Source organism: Pezoporus occidentalis, unplaced genomic scaffold (assembly GCF_034315485.1).
Source record: "Pezoporus occidentalis ecotype Australia unplaced genomic scaffold, CSIRO_AGI_Poc_V1 ctg181, whole genome shotgun sequence".
Taxonomy (NCBI): Eukaryota; Metazoa; Chordata; class Aves; order Psittaciformes; family Psittacidae; genus Pezoporus; species Pezoporus occidentalis.
In genome coordinates this window covers 567748-594229 of record NW_026913652.1, presented here as the reverse complement: position 1 = coordinate 594229, position 26482 = coordinate 567748, and the positions used below count along the sequence as shown (strand labels likewise).

At 41.6% G+C, this 26482-nt stretch overlaps 1 protein-coding gene across 4 annotated transcripts in view; it reads left to right on the top strand.

Moving 5' to 3' along the window:
• LIFR (LIF receptor subunit alpha) overlaps positions 1–26482 on the top strand; it is an 86683-nt gene that overhangs the window by 13933 nt on the left and 46268 nt on the right. Inside the window, exon 1 of one of the 4 annotated variants that reach the window (XM_062615413.1) lies at positions 22592–22730. The exons of 1 other annotated variant lie outside the window; for it this stretch is intronic. The gene's annotated coding sequence lies outside the window, so the exon portion shown is untranslated. Of the gene's footprint in view, positions 1–22591; positions 22731–23045; positions 23182–26482 lie in introns of those variants that run through there. 2 more of the 4 variants (XM_062615418.1, XM_062615415.1) reach the window with 2 other exon arrangements.

Genomic DNA, 26482 nt, shown 5'->3' with positions numbered 1-26482 from the left:
ATCTGTTGCCATATGGAAATTTCAGGGGGGGTGGGGGGGGGGGGGGGGGAAGAGGGGGGCAAAGAGGAGCGGTGATGCAACCTGGAGGGGCCAGATTTGCAGTCAAGTATATCCTGTGGTTGTATTACAGTATAATATTTTGCAATAAGAATCCATTAGAAATGCACCTATTAAAGTGGCATAGGAAGCATCCCAAGTACTTACCCATTTCGGAATTTTCCCCAGTTTCACTGGTTTCTCTTCTTCAAAATCTGAGAGCTTTTGTAGTGCAGAATGTTAGCAGAGCATATTCCCTGGGTATTTTGGAATGTTGGCATGTGAGCTAAAGGCTTTTCCAGATAGCTGCTCTTCCTTCTGCTAGCCCTCTTGCCAGTGCTACCTCTTTACCTCATCTCTGGTTACTTTTACCTGTAGGAGTCTTGCAAAACTGTGCACAGTCGAGCAGTTTAGGAACAGAGCCAAGGAAACACTTGAACATCCTCTCCAATTCAAACCTAGAAGACAAACACATAGAGACAACTCTCCATGTGCAGCTTTGGGGTGCAACCTGGTACAGGCTACTAAGTGCTCTGTAGGAGGAATTTGTGAAGTCTTCTGTATCACACAAAATCATTATCTGTTTTGAGATAATGACTCAACAGATCTCAGAAGAGAGTTATGTTTTCATTCTGTTCTCAGATCTGTCTGTTGTCAACAAAGAAACTCAATATCCACTTGAATTAAAACTTTCTTATATAATTTGCTGAATCAATCCTTTACAGGCAGCCTGCTTTTATTTTTCACTGTGTTTCACTTCCTACTTCATTCTAGCTGTGATCTTGGCATCTCAAGAGCAGGAAAGTATGGCTGTGCTCTAGTATTACAAACAATGGAATTTGAGATAAAAACATTCTGAGGAGAAATTCTAAGTTACACTTTTCTTTTAATAGTCAAATTAGACCTGCAGTGGCAATGCCACCCTGCAGATATGCATAGTCAGACATAGATATATAGGCAGATATCCAGAGAAAGGGAATTCATGCCAGTTTTCCTTAAAAGGACATATAGGGTTTTTTTTGTTTCTTTACAAGAATTCCCACAGGCTTCTAGATGCGACATTGATGAGAGCATGTTGTCTCTTGCCTAAACAATTTCAATTGATTTTAACAAGAAAAAGGATCTTGGAGTAACATCTGCTGTAGAAGACAATATCTCTCTTTCTTATTCTGACATAATACATAGTGACAGAAAGACCATGAAAGTGTATGTTCTGTGAGATGTCTCAAAGTATCTGATAGCTGCACTGAGTGCTGTGGTTGGGCTGGAATTTTCAAAGCAGTGCAAGGACATAAGTACTTAAATTCTTGTGAGTTGGAGCCTTTGTTCTTTCTGTGCTATTGAAGCTTAGACTTACTCTTTGCTGCAATAAATACTCTTTGCTGCTTGCTAATCCCTACCAGACATTCAGGTACTCCAGGCCAGGAGTACTCTAAAGTGTAGTGCAGCAAATGTAGAATGACACACATGTGATAGCCTTGCTAATTAAGTTTATGAAATTCCTTCTGGTTTATTCAGACAAGACAATCAGAGTTTAATGGAAATAAACTTCACATTGAGTGGTGCCATGGTCATGGAAAGAGATATCATTCCCAGGTGGTCCTTAAGGGCTGTATCAAATAGAGAGAAAGATGTCCAAGCCTACTTCTGCTTCTTAAGAAGGATTATCACTGCTTATTGTAACAGCAAAGGTTAAAGAAGGTCAAGCAAGAGGTGATTATACCTCAATATCTCCAATGATTTATTATCAACACACTGAAATGATAGTCTCAACTTTTATAAGCATTGAAAGAGAAACCAAGCAAACTCACTGTACCTCAAGCTAAGGGAACATCCAGTACATTATGGACAAATAAATGTTCTTCCAGCAGAGAAATACCTAACGCAAGAGATTAATTCTGTGCTAATTGTGATCATCTTCAAGAATCTTGCAGTGTGGCACCAAAATAATGGCAGATGGTTGTAATACGAAAATAGAAAAGGAAGATGTGGAAGACAGTGAGAGGAATCTAATGTTTACAATATAACAATTACAGTTTGTTGATACAGTTGAATAGCACAGAAAATTTCTTAATAAAAATGTTCTCAGGTATATCCATTTATTTACAGAGGTGGTTCCTCATAACCAGATTGTATATTTTGTCTCAAGATGCAAGCCAAAGATTGGAAGCATTAGAGGTGCTCATAGAATGATAGAACAGGGATAAGAAAATTCAGTAGGCAAGTTACAGATACAACACAACATCCTGGAAGTATCTGAAAGGCAGGCTGGAATAGGTAGCAATTAAAAACAGGCTTCAGGAGATATCATGACAGACTGAACCGAATAAAATAATTTAGGAGAATTCTAATGGTAAAGAACAAGGCGTCATCGAATAGCTCATTGTAATGTAACTGGAGACAGATGTGCAACACTGAGAATATAATTTCCAGGGTGGTCTCATGCTAAATGTGGTAAAACCAAAAAAAGACCTAAAGGACTGTGCAGGGTTTGCAGGATTTGGTGGACCAAGTGGAGCAAGAGAAAAAAGCATATAAAGTGGGAGAATTTTATGGAGACAAGATCAACTGTGAGTGTGATAAAGAGCAGAATGCAAGAATGCAGTTACAGACAGAGGGAGGGAGGGAGGGAAGGCGGGAGGAAGCTCTTTAATGACATTCTTAGTATAGACATGTTACAGATAGCTGAGCTGATTGTAGAAGGTAAATTTATAAGAAATTTAAGAGTCAGTTTGAACTTTCAGCCACAACAAAGAACAAAATGTTGGGAATTTTAAAACTTAGTGAAGCAAGAGAGATGATGGAAAGGACTTTGTGGGATGGTGGGATAAGGTAGCTCAAAGACTTTTCAAACTGACTTTTTTTGACTGAATATAGTGTTTCTCCAACATTTTTAAACAAGTGTTTAAATAGACAGTAATAAATATCACAAAACTCCCTGCTCATCGCAGTTCATAAATTCCCATTTGTGACTCTTATATACCCACCCCTTACACAGAAGAGATAACGGCCAAATATCAATGTGGTTTCTGGAAAATAAGAGTGGGAGTAGATAGTAACGTTGGCTCCTTCATGTCCTCTTAAAGTGTCCTGGGAATCATGGCACAATTACAAAATTTTCTGAAATATTATGATCTTCACCAGCCCTTCTAACATTACTCATAATTTTGGTGCCCTACAGAAGACACAAAATACGATACAAATGTAATTGGAGACTTCAAGAAAGTAGAAAGAAAAATGGGACTTGAGATAAATAAAGATAAAACTAACTAGAAGCTTTAATCTGTTGAGAGCATTTTAGACAAATTTCTTTAGCAGCTGGTAATGATAGATACCAAAACTTTGGTAACTGAACTACCTCAGAGCGTTGGCAATCAGAATATTGGTGAGAACACAGATATTAATACCAGTCTGAGGAATTAAATGGAGTAGGAATTTGTGTTCTTTTATGCTAAAATCAGAAGACCAGAGGTCGGGATATGTCAGACCATTTTAATGTCTTTAGTTTTACATAGAAGTGACACTTGGTCAGTTACTAAAACAACAAAGACAGAAATTAAGTGACTTCAGAAATAAAATATTGCCCAAGGATCATAGAATCATAGAACTATAGAATAGTTAGGGATGGAAAGGACCTCAATATCATCTAGTTGCAGCCCCCCTGCCGTGGGCAGGGGCACCTCACACTAAACCATCTCACCCAAGGCTTCGTCCAACCTGGTCTTGAACACTGCCAGGGATGCAGCATTCACAGCCTCCCTTTGCAACCTATTCCAGTGCCTCACCACCCTTACAGGAAAGAATTTCCTCCTTATATCCAATCTAAACTTCCCCTGTTTAAGTTTTAACCCGTTACCCCTTGTCCTGTTACTACAGTCTCTAATGAAGAGTCCCTCTCCAGCATCCCTGTAGGCCCCCTTCAGATACTGGAAGGCTGCTATGAGGTCTCCACGCAGCCTTCTCTTCTCCAGGCTGAACAGCCCTAACTTTCTCAGCCTGTCTTCATACGGGAGGTGCTCCAGTCCCCTGATCATCCTCGTGGCCCTCGTCTGGACTTGTTCCAACAGTTCCATGTCCTTTTTATGTTGAGGACACCAGAACTGCACGCAATACTCCAGGTGAGGTCTCACGAGAGCAGAGTAGAGGGGCAGGATCACCTCCTTCAACCTGCTGGTCATGCTCCTCTTGATGCAGCCCAGGATACGGTTGGCTTTCTGGGCTGTGAGCACACACTGCCGGCTCATGTTCATTTTCTCATCAACCAACACCCCCAAGTCCTTCTCCACAGGGCTGCTCTGAATCTCTTCTGTGCCCAACCTGCAGCTGTGCCTGGGATTGCTCCGACCCAGGTGGAGGACCTTGCACTTGGCATGGTTAAACTTCATGAGGTTGGCACCAGCCCACCTCACAAGCGTGTCAAGGTCCCTCTGGATGGCATTCCTTCCCTCCAGCCTATCAACCGAACCACACAGCTTGGTGTCATCGGCAAACTTGCTGAGGGCGCACTCAATCCCACTGTCCATGTCAGTGACAAAGATGTTAAACAAGACTGGTCCCAACACCGATCCCTGAGGGACACCACTCGCTACTGGTCTCCAGCCAGACACTGAGCCATTGACCACAACTCTTTGCATGCCATCATCCAGCCAGTTCTTTATCCACTGAGTCGTCCATGCATCCAGGATGTGTGGGTAAGATTTAATTAGGAATCATGGGAGTGGGGGGGTTTCAATAAAGAATAAAAGTTGTAACTAAATATATATAAATAGTGATTTAATCCCCATAGATTCAGTGGGCAAAGTGTGTGGTTAAGAATGCCACCAGACAGACAAAGAAGCATATGGGGAAAGCCCTTCCACTGCTGCTTGAGGCTGCTCAGTTAATATTAAGTGAAGTGGAAACTTAAGTTGAAAACATGTTCTTAATACACATGGGCAGCTACACAAAAATTGTGCTCCAACAGAGGGAGTTTGGGGCAAACTGTGGACCCATGAGTCAGTATGATCTCTAAAACCATGAAAAGGGGAAGGAAGGAAGTACATGAGAATGAAATGGACCACCAGCAGAGACCTGTGCTTTACAGGCATAGCCACATGCAACAAGAGGCAGACATGTAACAGACAAGTACATTGCGATTGTGGTCTGCTAAATGGTGAGCAAACCAAACTGTAAGCCATATCACCATTTACATCATTCCTGAGTTTACTCATCTAGATCTCAAAATAAACAAAGATGAGCCTTGTATTTTAAGAGGTTCTACTTCAGCTTGAACAGAAGTTTGAACATGCTCCGTAAGTCTCAAAAGATGTGGGGAATGTCCAGCTGCTGCTAATGCCAGTGCCTCTGAGGTGAAAGTGAGCTGTGTTGTACATGCTTATAATGCACACTGTAATGCTGGGCTATCCACACACTGTACTGAAAGTTAAATCAAAAATTGAGCACGTACTGCTCATTTGTAATAAGCTGCAGAAGCTGTGCAAGGAGCTAATCTGCCCAGAATTTTCAAGCAGGCTGTGGATTTGAAGGCAGATTTAATTGCGATTTTGGAAGAAAGGTCTTTCCCATTTATTTTCTGGAGGCTCCATCTTTTTCCCTAAGTATTTGAAAAGCACCTTCTGCTGCCCTGAAATACACAGTATTGAGTAATAATGCTCTTGGTCCCGGCATTTAAAATATCCCTGGAGTCAAATAATACGTCTGTAGCAATTTGAACTACTACAAAAGGAGTTACACTGCAGTTTTCTTAACACAACAAGACCACATTCCTGAAATCAGGGCAAATAGGGATTTTTGTCCTTGAAGAGCATGTGTAAGTTTGGATGCTCATGCTTGAGAATGCTTTCCAGTGTGTATAAACCGTTGTTGTCCACTCTGATGCAGCTAACCACCAGCAATTCCCAAACTCTTTATTCTGTATGAGTTCATGGAACCATGAAGACAGTGTCACCTTTAGGCTTGGAAATCTAGAGAAAGGCATTTCCCTCTTGTAAGTACTTTTATAACAGATTTAACTAGCAGTTTTCTTCCAAGTTCTATCTGCAATTGAAAACAGCAGAGCGAAATGAAACACTTAGCATCTTCTGGAAAGAATCAGTGGTACAGAGAGAAGAAAAATTATTTTACAAATATCTTCCAGATTTGATTAAATGTAACCCTACAAGCTAAAGTGAATTTGAAGCTAAATCTGTATTTTAAGAATACAAAAACAACTCAGCTGAGTCATCAGGGAGGCAAAAGTAACCACAAAGTTTGTGCAGTCTATACAGTGAGCTTGGCATGGTTTCCAAAACCTTTAATTTCTTTTGGTTTAGGGGAACTAAACACATCCTTTAAACAAAATGCTCTGGTTTTGCAAAGTTTGTGCTTTGCAAAAATGAAAGTTATTGAGGATATTAACTCTTCAGTGCTGTAATTGCAACAAATGTGGGAAGGATATATTCTACTGAAAAGCTTGCACACAGGTCACTGTGGAAATGTGCTATGGGTCTGGCCTGCAAAGTGTTAGTTCAAGAGAAGGCATATTTTTCAGCATGGCTTCTGTTCAGAGCTTCTCTTCTGGATGTATTTCAAGATTGTATGGCAGAGGAGACAGGGTTTTATTCATTTCGGAAATATTAGGTGCCTAGTTTTTGCCAGACAAACCTAGGCTCTAGTGTGGCCACAGACTTGTTATCTAGGCTGTTATTGTCAATGAATCACTAAAATTTCTCTTTGTGCAACTTTTCTTACCTACAAAAAAATCATGCCCATTTTGCAGGTGTTTAAATTAATGAATCTATGTGAGTGAAGTAAAATTTCTGGCCTCAGAATCCAAGCAGCTTATCCAAAGCTCATTAGATTCAAAAATAGCTTTTTCATTTTGAGGATTTGAACAAAGTGTTTACTATTAACATGAAATCCTGAAGAGATCTCTTGCTATTCTTAAAGATACATTCTATCAGTATCAATATGATGCCAGTGCAAAGATTTTTATTGCCATCTGTGGAATCAAACTGGTGAGAAAGCCGTCATACTCCGCCTGAAACAAAGAAAACAGAAAAACCCTATGATAATAGTCTCCTAAAAATTACACTTAAGCAGGTCTTGCTTTACATGTGACAATATGGATAGAAATGTGTGATGACAGCAATGAAAATAAACTATGTCACAAAAAACCTGGTGCCCCTAAAACAGCACTGGAAATTCTCAATCCCATTCTCACCCTTTTGCCTGAGCTGTGAGTGCACGATCCCCTCTCCTCACAAGCGGAATGAAAATCTTTCTCATATTTTCCTTCTTAAGGGGAAAGCGTGTATGAATTTTTTTCAACAGCTCACCAAGACTGGTGAATGTAAGTTACGTTTCAATATATTTTATTGTGATTATCAAGATTATATATTATATTTTCAGTGTCATAGGTACTTAAAAGTATAAGTGTATCTGTCTCTTGTGTAGACTGAAAAAAAAAGCTACCTAAAGTGTCCTACTCATTTGGCTCAAGGAAACTCCATACATAAGGCATGTAATTCTTTAAACAGTATGTGTAACGGGGCAATGGATGTCTGTCTTTTTCACTCCTTCAGTAAAAGCCAAATCACTCTGTAGAAAGACTTCAAGTCTTGTAAAGCAGGAAAAAAAACAATAGGAGCCTGAACTCTTAATGCAGTAATTGATTCACTTTCATGGACTGATGGAAACCTGCTTAGAGGACTATTTATGTGAAATGATAACTGGGTTCAATGCATACACAGTCCTTGGAGCAGGTGTTAGAATTCAGATCTCCCCTTCTCTTGACAAACACCCAATTTAACACATGCAAAATGTGGTTCTCATCGTCTCCCCCTTTTTAGTAGGAAGCTGGACAAATCCATGTTGTTCGTGTTTTATATTGGCTACCTTTACGCATCTTTTGCAATAGGAACACTGACTGAAGGCAGTTCCTTGCCCTCAGAGCTCAGAGATTCAATTATGAGAGCCAAATGCTCAAGGGCAAAGCAATGTGTGACTTTGAAGTGCCTAAGAAAGCAGATATTGGAAACCAGGTGTTCCAAAACCTCTTTCAAAGCCTCTTCTAACCTCTTCTAGCCTCATGCCTAACTGCATGGGAAAATAGCTCACAGCATACGGAACACAGTAATTTCCGGCAAACTAATATCCAGAACTGTAAACCTACGCTCATGTAATGTTACTGCCTGTATGACCCTCTTGCTTATAAAGTACTGTGGGTTAATGATAAGACTGACAGAAAATGATACAGATGCTGTTTAGAGTACAGGAGGAAATATGCTGAAATAGGTCACTATTTGGCTATTATCTATGTAGTGCAGGGGCCAGAAGTGTTAAAAACAGATTATTTCTCTCTGTGTATATTCAGGAAGAGAAGGTTACCCAAGGTTTTCTATGCATTTGGCTCAAGGATGCTGCAATATGAGAACATGTGATTTGTTAGGGAAATCCTATGTGACTGTTCCACAGCAGCTCACCAAGTAAACAAGTGAGCTGGAACTTTCTGTACAAGGACTTTTACTGGAATAATTCAGAAGCTTTCGAACATACTCAGGCTTCCTTGGGAGGTTCCCTCTCTGTCAGATCTGTTGCTGCAAGCATCATCTCTCCAACAAGTGAACAACTTAAGATTTTGGACTTCAGAACATGTTTTTCATCCCTTTAGAAGTTCAGGGTCATGTCAACATAGTGATTTCTATGTGAGTTGATAGGCTTTTACAAAATACACCCTACGCTTCTCTTTATTTTTTAAATGAAAAAAATAGCATAAACAACATTTAATAAACCTTTGACCATAACAATCTTGCTGATAAACTTCATGTATGAGTAGTTTAAAAGGCCATGTTTCATCTTTTTGCATATCTCCACATGTGGCTTTTCAGATGTTCAAGCTGGCATCTGTCTGGCATCAATCTAAAATCATTCAAAACTTCCTTGCTTGTTCTAAGCCTTCATCTATGAAAACCACCAGTGTAATTCTTCTCTTAACTCCAATGAAAAACATAGGGGCACCACTGAATGCTGAGTGCTCAAATCTATCATGATCAAATTATGTCTTTCAGGAGAAGTCATTGATAAAGTGCTCTTTAAAACTCACAAACAGAAGGCACAAAGAGTATGGTTTTGGCTCAAAAAGTTTTAACTGACCAAAGCACCTCAGCTCATTCTTATAAATGATTTTTAGCCCTCATTTTGCACTGACATTTCCAGAGGTGCTTCAAGTTCTCCATATTCTATAACAGAATATTACATATGTTAGAATGTTACATATTGAGTAACAGAATATGGACATTATTTTTTTATTATTATTTAGAAATGCATTCCCCTTGTTCTAATATGAAAGAGGTTGTATTCAGAAGTTGGTGACAGGTGGATTTAAGTGTATTTGCCCTTCTTTTGTTCCCTGTTTCTTCTCACTTGGTTTTCTTTTGCAAGCATTTCCATGTTATTTCAGAGGGAGGATCTCAACTCAAAACTGCTGCTTTGTGCTTGCAGAAACAAATATGAATGGTGGGTGCCAGATCACCTTCAGAATTCATCTTCCTTTCTTTACAGTGACTATGACAGTCAGGCTATGCTTGGTGACAAAAACACAGCAATATTTTATGCAAAAATTTGGGGACCACTGTGTTTGCAAAGCCTTGTTCGTTGTCCTCAGAGTAATCCTCCAGCTTTCCACCTTGACTACTATAACACCATGTTTTATGTTATTTTCCAATACAGAACTCACCTGTGGAAATTATTTTTTAGGCCATGTGTTACACTGACATTTATAAATTGTTTTAGTGAAGAACAAAATAAAGACCCAGACCTCTTCAAATCTTCATACTTATACAAGACCTGTTTGCAGATGAAGGCTGGATACAGTGTATTTTAAATTTTTAGGCTGGTTGCCTGCTCTTTAGGCTGCAGTAGAAAAAAGGGAAACATCACTTTGAACATTGAGCGGCTTCTCATTACTCAGTAGCTATACTTTGTATTAGAATATTTCTAAGATGCAGGTATCCTACAGTTTTACATAGTTTTATATGACCCTTCCAAGCAATGTGTTCTCTCCTGCCTTCCATTTGAACAACTAACAAAATGCGAGCTATTGTAGATTATTCCCATTCAGAGAAGAGGGCAGTGACGGTCTCAGACCTTTTGTGATGCATTCTAGTTTACTTGCAAAGAACCTAGCAAACCTGTATGCTCAGGGTACACCAGACTCCAAGAGCAGGAATCATTTCCATGGCTTATAATTCCCTGTTTCTTTCAGCCAGCACTCACAGGAGTTCTTATTTGACTTTCTCGGGTGCTTGTGGCAAGTACTTCACGTGACATTTGGTATTTCTATGCCACTTTCTCTTCCTGATTATTTGTCTGTTGGCTATATAGCCCTTCACAAATATATACCATAAGAATCCTCCTACCAAACCTTTGGGGTAGGGAAAACATATCTTAGTTGAAACCACTTTCCGTTTTGTTTTGGTTTTGTTGGTTTTGTTTGTTTGTTTTTTACAAAGTAACAGTAGACTCACAGTTTCTGTGGACAATTTTTTGTTTCAGTTCTGCTGTTTTGAAGTGGTAGGAAACTACATAAACATTGTAAGGATGCTGGCACACCCAAAGCCCTGTGATTTCACCTGGAAATGAGAAACAGTCTTTTATCTTTTGCACACCTGTGAGATCAGACTGAAAGACGTCCTTTGTAGAGATTCCAAGCACTTGTCATCAAAATCATTTAAATAGCATCATACTCCACAGAGCACTGGGGAGGCAGTGATGCTGATGCTGATGCCTAAGACAGCTTGACATGCTTTCTTTCTCTAGGTCTGGATCTCCACATCTTCTCTTGCTTTTCACAAGCCATCAGCTCCTCAGGTTTTGCTAGATGAATGAGTCATACAAAAATATTAATTGATGTCCTCATCCGCTTATGAAATATCACAGATTCTTCATTATGTAAGTAATTTTAGATTATTTTACATATTATAGATCTATTCTTCCGAACTGATTAGGGCCACAAAGGAGGTTTTAAAGGTCACAAAAACCACAGACTAGAAAGGTGAAATATATTCCCTTGATAGAGTTAATTGTTGCCTCTTCTGTGTTTTGCAAAACCAAACTGAATACTTTTATAATAAAGCAAATGAATACAGAAAATGTACCAGCCTGGAACTAAAAGAAAGCTAACTTTTGCAATGAAAGTAGCATGTGTAAGTTAGGTAGTGACTGTGTATAGACTGGTCAGCAATTAAGATTTTTCAGGAGCTGCCCAATGTTGGTTCTCTTTCGCTCAAACAAGAGGATTTCATCCAAAAAAATCTTCCTCAAGAAAACAAAATGTTTTGCATCAATTTCAAAAGTAAAATTGCAGAATCACAAATTACATGTTAATTGCATTTGTTTGCAAGAGCAAGCATTAACACACATCTTTTAAACATCATTAATTGGCTTTTAGAAATAAAACTGGGGGGAAGAATGAGTCATAGTGGTAAAGTATCAATCTTTCTAATGATAATGTCACTAAAGTCATTCTCTCTGCTCCATTCATCTTCTTCAGGAAAAGCTTTGTGAGGGCAGAGGTCATAGTAAAGAGTTCAATTCTTTTCTCACTAGAACTAGAACTAACAGCAAAGGTTTACATAGGCCTGATCTGCTCCTGCATCTGTCAATGATAAGGGACTCATACTCCCTTTGGCCAGCCAGGTTTGATGTTAAACATTCATGCTAATAAATATGGAATTGGTTTCTATCCCTTAATAAAATATAAGTTACGTAGCTTTATTTTTCCAAACTGCTGGAAGCTGAAAATGGCTAGCTAAACACAAAGATAACCTTTCCTCTCTAATCTTTAGAGTGTCATGCTTCCGATTTGTCTCCAGTACAGAGATTTCCTGTGGAAGTTATTTCTCTGTACAGTCCTGCAATTAGAGGAGAAAATTTAAGGCATTTCTGGGAGGCTATTTAGTGGGTTGGTTCTGCAGCTTGTGGTTGATCTCAAAAGGTAGGAGTAGCATCACATTTGGTCAGTGACTGCTGCAATATGAAATGAGGTCTAGCTCTCTGGAAAATTCTATGACACTTGGGGCCACAGAGGTAATCTTCTGCAAAAAAGTGTAACCGTAGCCCTTTAACCAGCTTCAGAATAATAAAATGAATAAGGAGGGAGAAGGGTGAACAAAAAAGGGAAAAAAATCCCTAACCAAAACAAACACAGCTAGAGAGAGAGGCAAGAGCACAGAACATTTTAAAACATTTTTAAATGTTTGAGGTAACACTGTCCTGCAAACTATCTCTTCCTTAACTGAAATGCTTGTTTCTAAGTCAGTCTGTGACTACACTGAATAGTTCCTTTTGGAAGCAGACTTTATTCTTGTTCTTCCTGTTACCAGCTGTGGGAACCCATCCCACAGGTGACCTGGTACAAATTCTCCCTTGAAGCCTTTGGTACACTCCCTCTTTCTGGAGTCAGGGCCAGCTGCACTACCAGGACAGACTTCACGTTCACATGCAATAACAACAGCCAGCCTGCAGTCTCTGGCAACTGCTTCTTGCAAAGAAATAGCCATCATTTATGCAAACACTGTCTGATGTAGCATATATAGCGTCTCCTCATTCTGGAGTCTCGCTCTGGAGTTGTGGACATGGACACATTTGAGATGCCTGCTTTGTTATCACTGCAGGGCAGTGCTGCTATGGACTCCCAGCTCAAAATGGTATAATCAGCCCTTACTTCCTGGGGATCACCTTTTTCTCATGGCTGCTGAACTTTGGTTGGCACATACCAATGGCTACTGTAGCTCCTGTCTCCTCCAGATGTGGAAGGCTTTGGTGAAGTTTTTACCACTTGAACCCTAAAGAAAAATCTGTTACTGGAACAGCTTATGTTGAACTGTAGAAGGAGTGGAAACCTCAGCAAGTCTTTCTGTCAGGGCTCTCTTGTGCTGGCTTTTCTGTAGGAGGAATCAGGCTACTCTGGAATAGCTCAATACAAAGAATTGTGCTCCTCTAAAATCCAGGAAAGTGCTCGGATTGCACAAGATTGGTCAAGGTCATTGCCTGTAATAAGGGACAGAGTGAATCATAGTGTGACCGTCATGGGCAAGTTTCTTCCCAGCTTCCTCAGCAAGACAACTGTTCTATGTAAAAAAACATGGCTTTTGCACCTGAATACACAAAAAATGCATGTCCTGGAGTGGGGACCAGAAGTTTGCACTTTCTCCTCCCTCCCAGGGGAAAAACCTACTGTTTGCACAATCACTCTCACTTCTGCTCCAGCATTTTCTGCTTCTATAACTTCATTGTTGTTTTTTGAGGGATGTCCATGCTTTAAAAGCAGAGTGGACAGTGCCCTCTAGCCTAATGAGGTGGTCAGAGCACCTCAAGTTTCTCCGGACCACCCTTGCCCATTGCACCCAAGCTCTTCCACTTCCCAAACAAGACTTTTAGCACCTCTGTAGTTGGAGGTGACGTTTTCACCAACATATGATGGCATCTGTTTTTTCTCCCATGTTCTCTCTCTCTCTTAGAACATTTTCTGATGTCTGAATCCAAGAGAAGGTTTCAGGCCACAAATGCTGTTTGAGGAGGCCTGAGGATTGTGAGTAAATAGCACGAGATGTAACATAAAAGATTTATGTTTATGATATCACCTCCAAAGCCAGAAGAAACTCCATCTAAATGTGACTTTACAGAGTGTGTGCATTCTACATCTTAAAGGTCAAGACTTTCAGAGTCCTCCTTGGCATCAGCCTTGCTAATTACAGATAACAAGGAAAACTACCTCTAAGGCCAGGGGTCCGGAAAAAGGCATGGTGGAATTGCTGCCTGTTGGTGCATATCAAAAGAGGGAAGACAGCAAAACTTCGTCTTACAGAGCTGTGTAGGAAAGCCAAACTTAGAAAAGAAATGAGACAACAGGAATTTCCTTTTTGCTAGAACAAGTGCCCTGTGCTCAGCAGGTTACTTCCTGTGAGCCTTTTGGCTGTTGATGCCTGTATGGATTTATAATTATATATTTTAGATTCAGAAAAGAGTATGCCTGGGCTTTGTGGTTTTTTCACATCTCAATTTCTCTTTAAGTTTTCCTTTAAACTAGCAGCCTAACCAAAGTATGAGGAACATTAAAATGCTGAGTGCTGCTGTGCCTGTAACGTATGCATGTTCAGCTCCAGGCTGCATTCCACAGCAACACCATGCATAAAACAGGGAAGAGGTACAGGCTGCAGGGGCAGTCAGCACTTGGAGCTTGCAACAGCCAGCCTGCCAAAACCAAACATCTTTACTGGGGCTTCACTGAAGTACCTGCAGAATTGGAATTAGAAGCCTCATGAAGACTTCCTAGATGCATTTTCTCCTGAAAGCCAGGTACTCCTCTTAGGCAAGGTAGTTTCCATGTGGGTACCCAAATTATTTGGTTATAGAGGTTTGTGGAGGATGAGCATTGCCTTCATGCTGCGATGTGGGCTCACAAAGAGCAGAGTCCAGATTATCTCTGTAATTACGAACACAGCTCTGCTCTTGCAACTGTCACTATGTTGTTTCAGACAACGGACAAAAGGCTAGTTCCCTAAGGTTCCCCCAGTTTTCCTCAGATTCCTGCTGTCAGTCTGTTCTAGCTATTGCATCCTGTCTCTATTGTGTTCTTAGGTGTCTGGCCATGCCTGAAATACTCCAGTCTAGAGGCTAAGGCACATAGCTGAAGGCTGAACTCACCACCTCTCCCAGGCTAAGGACAGCCTAGAGCCCAGGACTGTGGTTTGACACATGGCAGGAGTGCTCCTTCAACTCTTGCCCTTGGCTGTTTATTCCTGTTTATTCCTACCTCCTACCAGCCTTCCAGTGGCTTGATATTTGCGTTCAGTGTAATTCACAGCAGGAGAACTATTCAGTTAAAAAGTATCTTGAGGGGAGGTTAATTAAAAATATAAAAGATTGTTTCCTTGACCTGTCTTACTGTGTGGATGTGTGCAAAGGTTTACACTAACAGAATGCAGTAGAGGATCACAGAAGGGATGCAATAGTTGCTCAAGTTCATACTGCTGGAACAAAAACCCCTAATGTAGGCCAATACATGCACTAACTCAGCCTGCGCCTCGTGCACTCATAGTATCTGTTCTCAAGAACATGCTTTGCAGCCTCTGTGGTGAGCTGTGCTTCAGAGGATGGTTGTTCTCGGCATCTCAGGCAACTCAAGTGGGGAAGGAAGCTGCCTAGATAGCCAGCTTGGCAAAGATGGGGGCACAAGACACAGCATGCTCTGTTGCACCCTTTTCAGCATGTATGTGCACTTCTGGAGTCTCCAGTGCTGTCCACACATGTTCTAAGAAGTGTTTTACAGAAAATAGTTTTCTGCCTGAAGAAGCTTAATCTTAAAGCCCTGATGTTACAACAAATCGTTCTGTGGCAGGGCAGCTCCTTTGGGATGTGCAGAGGCAAATTGAGATTGCTGTCAGTCTGGAAACTAGTGAAAGTAAATGTGCTTGTTACACCAGAAGGGAGGATACGAGGATGTACGCGGACATGTAATTACGTGGCTACCAGCTTAGAATTGTACGCCATTGGTAGAGATGTTTTTGTATAAAAATAAAAACACACCAGAGGACAAAAATAGGTCCACCTTGATGGAAACTCCTGGAATGCATGCAGAATTTGCTACAGTATTTAACCTAATGCAAACAATTGTCTGCTTTTATGAAAACATCTTTCAACCTGACTTTCAAATATGCTGGGATAATTTTCTTTACTACACTTAGAATTTGTTTATGTACAAATACAGACCTTTTAAAGAGAACTGTGGTTAACCAGGGTAACTGAGACACACCAAACAATAATATTTCTGAAGGCAGGTGCAGAAAGGATAAAATTGCTTCTAATAAATGGATTTTGCCATTTCGTCCTTGAGGACCACAACTTAAAGTGTCTTATTTGCCCGTCTTTTAATACTATAATATCCCAAGCTCTCATGCACTTTCTTAAGTGGTATTGAAACCTACATCTGAAAAAATAACAAGGAAAGAATGACAGAAGGAATGCCATGAACCATGTAAATATAAAACTTCATATGCTCCTCGGAAATGTTTGTTATGTATCTCCACCTCTTCTCTAGATGAGCTATTTTTGTCTTGCTACTTTTATGTTGATGCATAGGAATTTGGTTCCAAGCAGTGAATGGGCTTCCAGCTCAGTCCAAGGATAGTATGGAAGAAGGTATATTTCTTTCCCTGGATATGGTTCAGTGTGGGGAGAGGGTGATGCTGCCTGGAAAATTTGAGCAGGGAGAGTTTTGAAAACTGTAGCCATTCGAGATCCACTGAAGCTCAGCTGAGTTACATGAATTCTGCTTGAATGTCTCCTGTTGATGTAGAGATCTGCAGTGCATGTAGAGTTCATAACAGCTTAGGGTGCTTCAAATTCATCCAACATTCATTAGACATGTTCAGGCCTGAACACATGCTTCATGGACTGAAGCACAGAAAATCTGACATACCAATTTACTAAGCTTTGCAGTACAGGGGACATTTCTTTGTGGAATAAATACAGAACGCATGGCAATATCTAAGTGACAAATTAGTGAGCAGAGAGGTATGACTGATGGGAATGGCACTCAATTGGAAACAGGGCCAATACAGTGACAAGAATTGCTAAATAAGCAGCATAACTGAAAGTTGCACAGAGCAAGAATATGATACAGTGATGCTGGGGAGCCAATGGAGGGCCTTGCAATATTAAGAGTATATAAACATCTGATATGTTCTCAGTAGCTTTTATTTGTAGGTTTCCTTGTTTCTCTGGCTATTACAAACTTAAATTAGCTTCTGACTGTAATAAATCCTCCTTTTTTGTCATGTAATTAGGTCTTCCACTACTCTTCAATGTAAGCCTCTTCAATTGCATATCCAATAAAGCAGACTTAATTCTAGGACTGGTTCCACCAAACTTTCCACAGTTAGTAAGATTGTTACCATTTGTTGGTGTTCCTTCAGAAATTTATATTTAGCTTCATTTCTTTCCAAGAACTATGCTGTATCTTATTTCACTGACCTGAAGACTGACCTCTCATGCTACTCTGTGGACTCAGCAATGGGATGCATCCAACATGATGATTAAGCATGTGCTGAACTTCACACTGTCAGTACAATCATAGAATCATAGAATAGTTAGGGTTGGAAAGGACCTTAAGATCATCTAGTTCCAACCCCTGTGAGGGCAGGAACACCTCACACTAAACCATGTCACCCAAGGCCTCGTCCAACCTGGTCTTGAATACTGCCAGGGACGGAGCATTCACAACCTCCCTGGGCAACCTATTCCAGTGCCTCACCACCCTAACAGCAGGATGGCACAAATGTTTGGATCGGGAAGCTGACCTCCAACTGCTAATCGGGTTACAGCATGTAGCTTGTTTTAGCAGAGGAATTTCAGCAGTGGTCCATTCTCAGGAGTTGGACCACTGTAGCCAGTGCAGACATTTGTAACTGAAGTATTAAGACTCATTTGAATGAAGTATGAATGGAAATGCCTGCATGTGGAAGCATCAAAATCTGCAGAATAATAATTAATGGACATGATGACATGAATGACAGCAGTCATATCAAGGAACAGTGAGGAGTTTGTTGTTTATATCAAGACTACAAGACAAGACCAAATGTTCAAAGCCCTCGCTCTGATAAAACCATAGCAGAAACAAATCATCACCCCCAAAAACCATGCTCTAATTGCATGGGCTCAGATAACATCTTCCCAAAAGGAAGACAGACAGTAGCCCTAAAGATGGCAAAATGAGGAAATAAGGCAACGGGCAGGAATTTTTCCAGAGATTTCTAGATGATAAGGCAAGCCAGGGTCTGGGGCAAAATCACTGCATAACAACTGCGTGACTCAGGAGGGTATAAATGCCCTGTTCAAAAAATTGCCAGTCAAGACAGACCTAACATACTGAGGACTTAACAGCTGGTGCCCCTTGTCCACTGTCCTATGCACAAATGACCCTGGTCTGACTACTTAGACACTAAGATCTTGACACTTGGCAGTGTGTGTCAATGAGATCCACCTGCTAGCATCTCTGTAATACACAGGAGAAGTTTTATCTTCATTGCTGAACATAAGGGTCTTATTACTGGTAGCGAATCCAGTATTTCCACACCGTGTACTTTTCAGGCAGCTGAAATAGCATTTTTTTTTCCAGTGAAAGGAATGCAAGTGCCTTCAATTTAATTATTTTTGGCAAGTAGTGTTTTTCTTTCCATTTCTTTTTACATTTATGGCACTATCTAAGTTGGTGCAGGTCAGCAGAACAAAGTTCTTCATTGCTTCTCCCTGGAAACACAAAACCCATGATAGTCCATATGGTTTTTCTGCAGACAGGGGAGACCATGAAATTAAACCCTTTAGCAATATATTGCTAACATGTCACTGTATTTACTAGCATAGGTCCCTAATGATAAACAAAATTTTCTGTATTTGAAAAATATTAATCACGAAGAGTTTATTTCTCTGGGGTCAGTGTACTCATTTCCAAGAATAGCTCTGCTCCAACTTGACAACACAGGGATGCTTCCACTGAGACCTCATAGGAAAGAGCTGTTGCTTTGTAAGTGCACCAAAACACATGCATTATCCACAGTACTCAAGATTATTCTTGGCATAAACAGAGACTGCTCTTGCTCTTATCACAGCATTGTAAGTTTTGTTATTGGCTTTCCTGAATACATTCAGTCAGACCCAAATTTGCCTTGTTGTTTGCATTATATAATAATTTTTTGTAAGAAAACAGGAATAGATCATCCATAAAAAGAATCTCTGGCAAACCTTTGCTGGCAGTATTATATATTTACAATCTCTGATGTTTCTTAATGCTGGTAGAAGTACTACCTCGCAAACTTCTGGTTAAATTGTATGATTTGTAAAATGTGTACACAACTTCTCAGCAAAGGAAGTTCTTTAATATTCTTTATTGAGTGTAGGAAAGTGGGTGCCAAATACAACTGTGAAATGGGAAACAATGCACAAAGGAAAAGTTCCAGAACATCAACACATCCGTTCCTTTTCTCTGCCATAAATAACCAACACACCCTTAAATACAAGACTAAATGGCTCCAGGAAACCCTCATTAATGAAAACGTCCTAGCTGGGCTTCTCACTTTCATTTAGAACTTACAGGCCACAACAAGTTTTTCTGAGCTAGACAACAGATATGTTGCTCTCTAAGTAATACTAAGCACTGAGATAATCTAAGGTAAACTAAAACTAGCCTACTATCTGGAGAGACTTAAATCTTCCCCTCTTACTGTCAGAAACATTAATGTTGAAAGGTACAGCCCCGCTGCTGTTAAAATCAATGACATAAAAACAGTGTGTGTGTTCCAGCATCTGTCCTTCAGTTTTCTGGAAACCAGAGATAAGGCAGGAAACAAAATAAATGTCCTGCATATATGTATGACATGCAGAGAAGATTCTTTATAAAATATAGTGGCTATATTTTACAGGGAAGGTCTCATGATGAGACAGGATGCATAGACAGCATATTTTCTGCAGATGAGAAGTAGTGGGGTAATTAGAACAGTCATTTATCTACGGGATATTTATATTAAAATTAGCATATTTCACTCTATAAAAAGGAGGTAGTTGGTAACAACCATCCTTAGCTTTATCACTTTGAAATTTGTACTATGCAGACTTGTCTTCAACAGCATCAGATCTAGAAAGTTTCTTAACTTCCAACAGTCATTAAGAATTGAATCATTAATACAATATTAAAACCTTAACGTAACTTCAGGAACTACACTTACTTTTGATTTCTCCTGGCAGCTTTTTCTAATTTCACAATCACATTTTTCTTCCTACAAAAGTCCAACCCACAACTCTTTCCCCAGTTCCTGTATGGAATATCTGTGAATTGCAGGGAAGCTGCCTTGCTAATTCATAGAACCATAGAATAGTTAGGGTTGGAAAGGACCTCAAGATCATCTAGCTCCAAACCCCCTGCCATGGGCAGGGACACCTCACACTAAACCATCTCACCCAAGGCTTCATCCAACCTGGCCTTGACCACTGGCAGGGATGGAGCATTCACAGCTTCCCTGGGCAACCCATTCCAGTGCCTCACCACCCTCACAGGAAAGAATTTCCTCCTTATATTCAATCTAAACCTCCTCTGTTTAAGTTTGAACCCATTACCTCTTGTCCTGTCACTACAGTTCCTAGCAAAGAGTCCCTCCCCAGCATCCTTATAGGCCCCCTTCAGATACTGGAAGGCTGCTATGAGGTCTCCACGCAGCCTTCTCTTCTCCAGGCTGAACAGCCCCAACTTTCTCAGCCTATCTTCATACAGGAGGTGCTCCAGTCCCCTGATATCATCGTGGCCCTTGTCTGTACTTGTTCCAACAGTTCCATTTCCTTTTTATGTTGAGGACACCAGAACTGCACACAAAACTCCAAGTGAGGTCTCATGAGAGCAGAGTGGAGAAATAGAGAAAAAGAGAAAACAGTAAAAATTGCTATTGCTTGATTTCAACATCTAGAAAATGAGCCAGATCTTCCACAATTACTCATAGTACACAGGGTACCATGTACATGGTACACAGCTTGCTGACAAGTGAGATTCCTGTGAGCCTTTACTACAGGTGAAATAACAGAAACTGCCGGAAAGAAAGGTGGCACAATTTCAGTTAACATTTTCAATGCCTTTGAAAGAAAGTTCTTGTGTTCCTTCCGTGAACAGAAACCTGCATTTGTTGGTCAGTCATCCAGGGCACAGGGCTAAGCCGTGTCCTTCTAAGCCTTGGGTGCAGACCCTAGGGAAAGAACTAGGCTCCAATTAATGAAGTCTAGAAAGAGAAAGATGGAGGCAGTCCTCCCTTGGATAAGTCATGTACAGTGAAATGGTCACCTTCTCCTCAGGCTTTCTGGTGCTATGGATATTTCCAGTTTCACTGCAGCCCTGCCAGAGGGGCAGGAAGGCTTTTGTGCTAGAATGGAAACAGAACTAAATGTAAAATTGGTGTTCTTGGGCAGCTGATATACCAAACCTGTTGGTGCTTGGGTTGAAGTCTAGACCGCAGAACTAACCATCCAGCAGATCTTCCCAGAAGAGAGAGATCTGGGACTGTGAAGTGCTGACTGATGTGCTGCTTAAACCTACTAGATAGAAGACCCCTAAGAGAACTCTTAAAGTCTGCCTGTCTTTGAAGCTACAAATGTTTCAATGTGCATCAGGACAAGACATCATCTTCCTCTTGGGATTCACAGGCCAGGGCTTCTCTCTAAGTGCTGTTTAGAAGAAAAATGCTTCTTTCCCAAGAATGTATGTGTACAAGGAGGCTTGTCTTTCCGCTTGAGAAAGTGACCCAGGTCAATGGATGGACAACTGTCTCAGGATACAAGGCCTGAAGTCAAGTGTGCTCTTAAGACAGTAGAGATCTGGACTTATGTTCAGCTGCATGACCTAGCCACAAGGTTCATGTGTCTCTTGCTGGCCCACTGAAATTTCAATTATCTTTGCACAAGCAAAAACACTGGAAGGGGGGGAAATGGTGGAAGATTTCTTCTCTACAAAATAGCCAGTATTCACTTACAGTGAACAGGGAATGTGCAGGATAGCAGGAGACTCTGGCTTTGGAGACCTGAAATGCACTTAGCCAAGATGGGGCACAAGTCTGGCCCAGGACCTTCACACATACATGTATTTCCAGTTCTTTATCATCTACGTTATGAGAAAAACAATTTACAGCAACTTGGAAAACCTCTGTAAGAAAATGTAGGCAGTAATGCAAGGAAAACTGAGTAGTTACTCTTTCTCCCCTTTCTGCTGCGGTTTACTGAGGAACAAGAGAGGAGCCACAGGCTTGCCAACTCTTCTGATTTTATGGGCTTCATGATATATGTATTTTTTTTAATTGCTTGACTCTTGAGACTGTGGGATTGTGAAGATTTTAAGTTTAATTTAAAAGAGAGGCTGGCATGTAGCTGTTGTGGCTTCAAAGAAATGTTGGAGGTCAAGTCCCAGACCTCAAAAACTAGAGCAAATACAAAGATAAACTAAATCAAGAATGTCCTGGGTTTGTAGGGCCAGGCCCTCCACTTCAAACCCTAGAGGGTTGGCAGCACTGGAGATACTTAAGATACTTGCCTAAGAAGGATATTTGACAGTGTCACATGTCTGAATCAGTCAGGTCGCGTCCGTGGCTTCATGTAGCCCCGCAGCACGCTCTTCACAGCCCACTGGGGACCCAAGGAAAGCACCCGTCACTGCGTTACCTGTAATAACATCGTCCCGACTACACCCCGGCAGCAAAAAGGGCTGTAAAAGCGGATGTCAGCCCGAAATCCTGGGCAGCTTCTGCCCTACACAACCCGAACTGCCGCCGGCGCGCCCACAGCCGAGCGCGGCCCCCGCGGCGGAGAGGAGCAGGGCTGTACCGTCCGGGCTGTTCCGTGCCGGGCGGCGGTGCCCCAGGGGCAGGACCGGCGGTGGCGGCGGCGCCGGGCGGTGCGCGGCGCAGGCTCCTCCCGCGGGCAGCCCGCCAGCCCCTCTCCTCCATCCCTCCCTCCCTCCCTGCTTCCCTCTTTCCCTCCCGCCCTCACGCCCCGGCTCCATCCCTCCTTCCTGTCGGCGCTACGCACTGCTGCCCGCCGGAGCTGGGCCGACTGGGACTGCTCCGCGGACAGCCCCGCGCACCCCCTGCGGCATGAGGCTGCCGCCGGGCACGGCGAGGCCGCGGAGGGTGAGTGCCGAGCCCCGGGGCCAGGCGGCTTCTCCCGGGGGCTGCCCCGCTCGCACGTGGGAGGGAGCGGCCCGAGGGCGCGATGCCCGCTCCATCCCTCCATCCCTCCGTCCCTCTGTCCGCTCACGGGGAGGTGCCGGCGAGGAGGGGCAGAGGCGGGGTTGACAGCCCGGCCGGGGCCCAGCGGGGCCAAGGGCAGTTTCCAAGCTCTCCCCCCCACCCCCCCGCTTCCCTGCTTAGCTGCAGGTCGGGGCTGGGGCTGGGGCAGGTGGCGACGGGGTCGGAGCCGGTGCAAGCGCAGACAGCGGCTGCTTCCCCTGGGAGAACGGGAGAAAGACCGGCGGCTCCTCTGCGCCGCTGGCCGGAGCCTGCGGCTTAAATAGAGGCTGTGTTTTGTCAACAGCTCATTCTGCTGGCCGGCAGGTTGGTTGGTTCAGGGGCTGAGCGGCGGGTAAATAATGTTTATACCTTTTTTCGTGCTTTTAAATATTTCTGTTAAAATAAGTAACACCCCTCCAGAAAGAGGGGGAGTTTAGGATGATATTCCAGAGCCGTTTATACGGTTAGGGAGCATCCAGGCATGCTGTACGTCTTGCTGCACGCTGACTGTAGAGGGACATCAGCGCAGTAGCAGCTTTCTGTGTCTATTTTGAGTGATTGAATTTCTAATGCGTTTAGAGATTGCGTTTAAAAAAGATCTCGGTAAGCCTCTGAGGTAGTTCTGGAAAGAATGTCATTCCCTTGTTAAAATTCAACGTGTGTAAGTCAATCTGAACTGGGCATATTTTGCTGGCATGCTCTGTGTGGCTTCGGTAAGAATTGTTGATATATATGGCTTTCCGTTTTTAAATTGTAATTAATGGTGGGTATCTGGGAACTTTGGGAGTAAACCTTGGCTTAGGTACTGTAATCATCTAGTGCTGGGGTTAGGCTGTTAGCTTTTGTGTGGTAATTGTCACTTTGATTCTTTTCCACAGACTTTCACACAGACAGATATTAAAATTCCATAATCAAGCTGGCCATGTCCTGTCAAATTCCCTTCAGGAAAGCACAGGCACTGGGCAGCTTTCTGCTGTATTTGAAACCCAGCTTGTTACCTAAGTAAGACTATGTGACTTGTCTTTGACATCTCACCTGGAAGTCCATTCTGCCTTTTTTTTTCCTTACTGTAAAATTCCTTACTTTAAATTCTTAAACCCCTATTTCAACTCCATAATATGAATCTGGACTTTTCATCAGATTCAGCAGGTCTAGTAGCTGTGGGGATGATTAAAGTCCATGTCATGCCATCTTCCTTCTCTAATCAGCATGTGGCAATGCCAGCTGAGACAATATGTTGTTTAGTGTAGGTCCATCATTGCACATGTGCTTTTATATAAAGTTTTGCACATCCTGTAGAAAAGAATGCATGAATGCCTTGATCTGCAGATCTGTGCTTGTCCTTCTCAACCATTGTATGCTATATGATTTTGGTGATAAAGATAAGCTTTGACTTCTGTACGGTTTTGGTGATAAAGGTAAGCATGTACATAGAAATCTCCTGAATTTGGCCTCAGTGTGAATCAACATCAAAAAAAAATCCTATGTTTGATGAGGGTAAGGATTAGGATGTGGAACAGACAGAAGCAAATGCAGGGAGTAAATCCACAGAACAAGTAGTGCTGCATCTGCAGTTGGATGGTATTACTTAGCATGGGTAGCTTGATAGAGGTCTGAAGGTTACTTCTGAGAGGTCTGCTGAGGCTACTAAGAAAAGACAGCATAGTATCAGTCAGCTGCAGGGCTATGTATCTAAACTACAAAATTATGCCAAAGTCCACAAATGGAAAACATAAAAATCACCAACTTGGAGCTGGTTTGGAGTATAGCTTTTAGGCATTCAGTAGGTCACCTGATTTTGTTTGATTTTGCTTTCTGTTTACTCAAGTTTAGGCATCCTTTCATCTTATCACTGTTTCACCTATTCAAACTTTTATCAGCATTATTAAGTGATAACAATTTCCATTGTGCATTCTCCAAATGTATCATGTAGTCACTTAGAGCAACCAGTGTCAAGCACTATCTGAGTTAGATTGTGCAAAATCCCTTTACGGCTTTGATGAGGAAAGGGAGAGACTTAACCTTTACGTGAGGGCATTCTTGCAGACTTGCCGAAGGCAAGTTAGGAATATGCAGGAACAGCTGTATGGGTGGAGGTGCTCTCCAAGAAAGAGAGAGAACTGTATTCTCATAGGTGGCAAAACTGCTGCTGCTACTTTAGGAGGGAATTCATGGGACTTTAATTTTAAAATTCTTGATGAGTTAAGAACTGTGTTTTAATGTCACATCAGCTTCAACATCATCCAGCCCAGGGCTTTAGTAAATGTTCAAAGGAAATCTGAATTTATTAATATCCATAGGTAATGCTAGAACAGAGTCTGTAAGTCTATTAGAAACAGCTCTTTTAGAGCATTAATATTAGATTGTTCAGACCAGTGGGTGACTGGCAGAAAGCTTTGTACATTATGAGAAGATGTATTTAAATTCAGTATGTTAGCAAGAATTCCAACTGAAAGATGAAACAATACACCAAGAAGAAAGTGCCTGGCAATTTTAAACAATCTAGATTTTTATAAAGACTGACTCTGTCTTGCAGTGCGTGCATCACAAGGTTGATGCAGATGGATTATGTTTCTCTGCAAATGACCCAATAGATGATGTGACCAGGTAAATGAGGTTCTTTCCCACTTCTTTTCTGTGCTAATGCTCAGAGGAATGCAGAGGATACTAAATTCAGCAGTTCCTGTTGTGTTGATACATGTGTTGGATAAAAGCAGAAATGATCTGGTAGAGTTTTAAATTATAGTTTATATTATCTTGGAATAAGCTTATTTCAGCTGTTGAAAAGCAGCTTTTGGATAGTGGAAGGAAAGGCAGAAAAAATCAGGAAACTTCTTGCAGTTAGTTTTTTTCTATTTGCTGTGTTGATCTGGGATCTTAGATTCTGACGTTGAAATACAGAAGAGATTAGTTAGCAGTAAAAGGTCTGATGAAGGAGTTTTACAGATACTTGCATATGTGGAAGGATTGAGAACTCAAGCGAGATACTGGTGGCTCTTTGAGAGGCAATGCTGTTCTGCGTTAGACATTTATTCACATGCAGGGAGACAAGGAGAACAGGTCTGAAAGTCAGTTTTACCTCTGTTATCATAATTAGCTAGAATTAGTTGATAAATATTTTGGGGTATCTTCTCCCCATAGATTTAATTCTGACATATCTAGCTGTTAGGCATCAGATTTTTGTCTAAAACCAAGAAAAATAGATTACTTCTGGGTAAGCCTTGAGAGGTGATTGTGCTCTGTGCCAAAGCTAGTTGATGTATTTCATTCCATGAAAAGTTTAATGTGGAAGACATAAATAATCCCTGGGAGCAGGACCTGGAACCCATGGTCCCTCATTTCTAGCAAATGCCCTCTCACAGGGGCATGGAGTCCTGCTCCGAGTCAGTGGTTACTTAAGCTGCAGAGAGAAATGCCATCCACAGAAAGGCTGGAGAAGTCTCCATCCTGACTTGTCTGTTACTTCGAGTAGCCTCTGGGATAGTCAGAGGTATTTTCCGCACCCCAGCGAGTGCTGCAGTGGCTGGGCTGCTGTACAAAAAGGGAGCACCACTGCTACTTTATTTTTCTGGCTCTGTCTTTATAAACAAAAGCTGCGGCTTCTGCTTTTTCTGGGGAACTTCATTCTGTGGTTCTGTGCAGATTTTATCAGC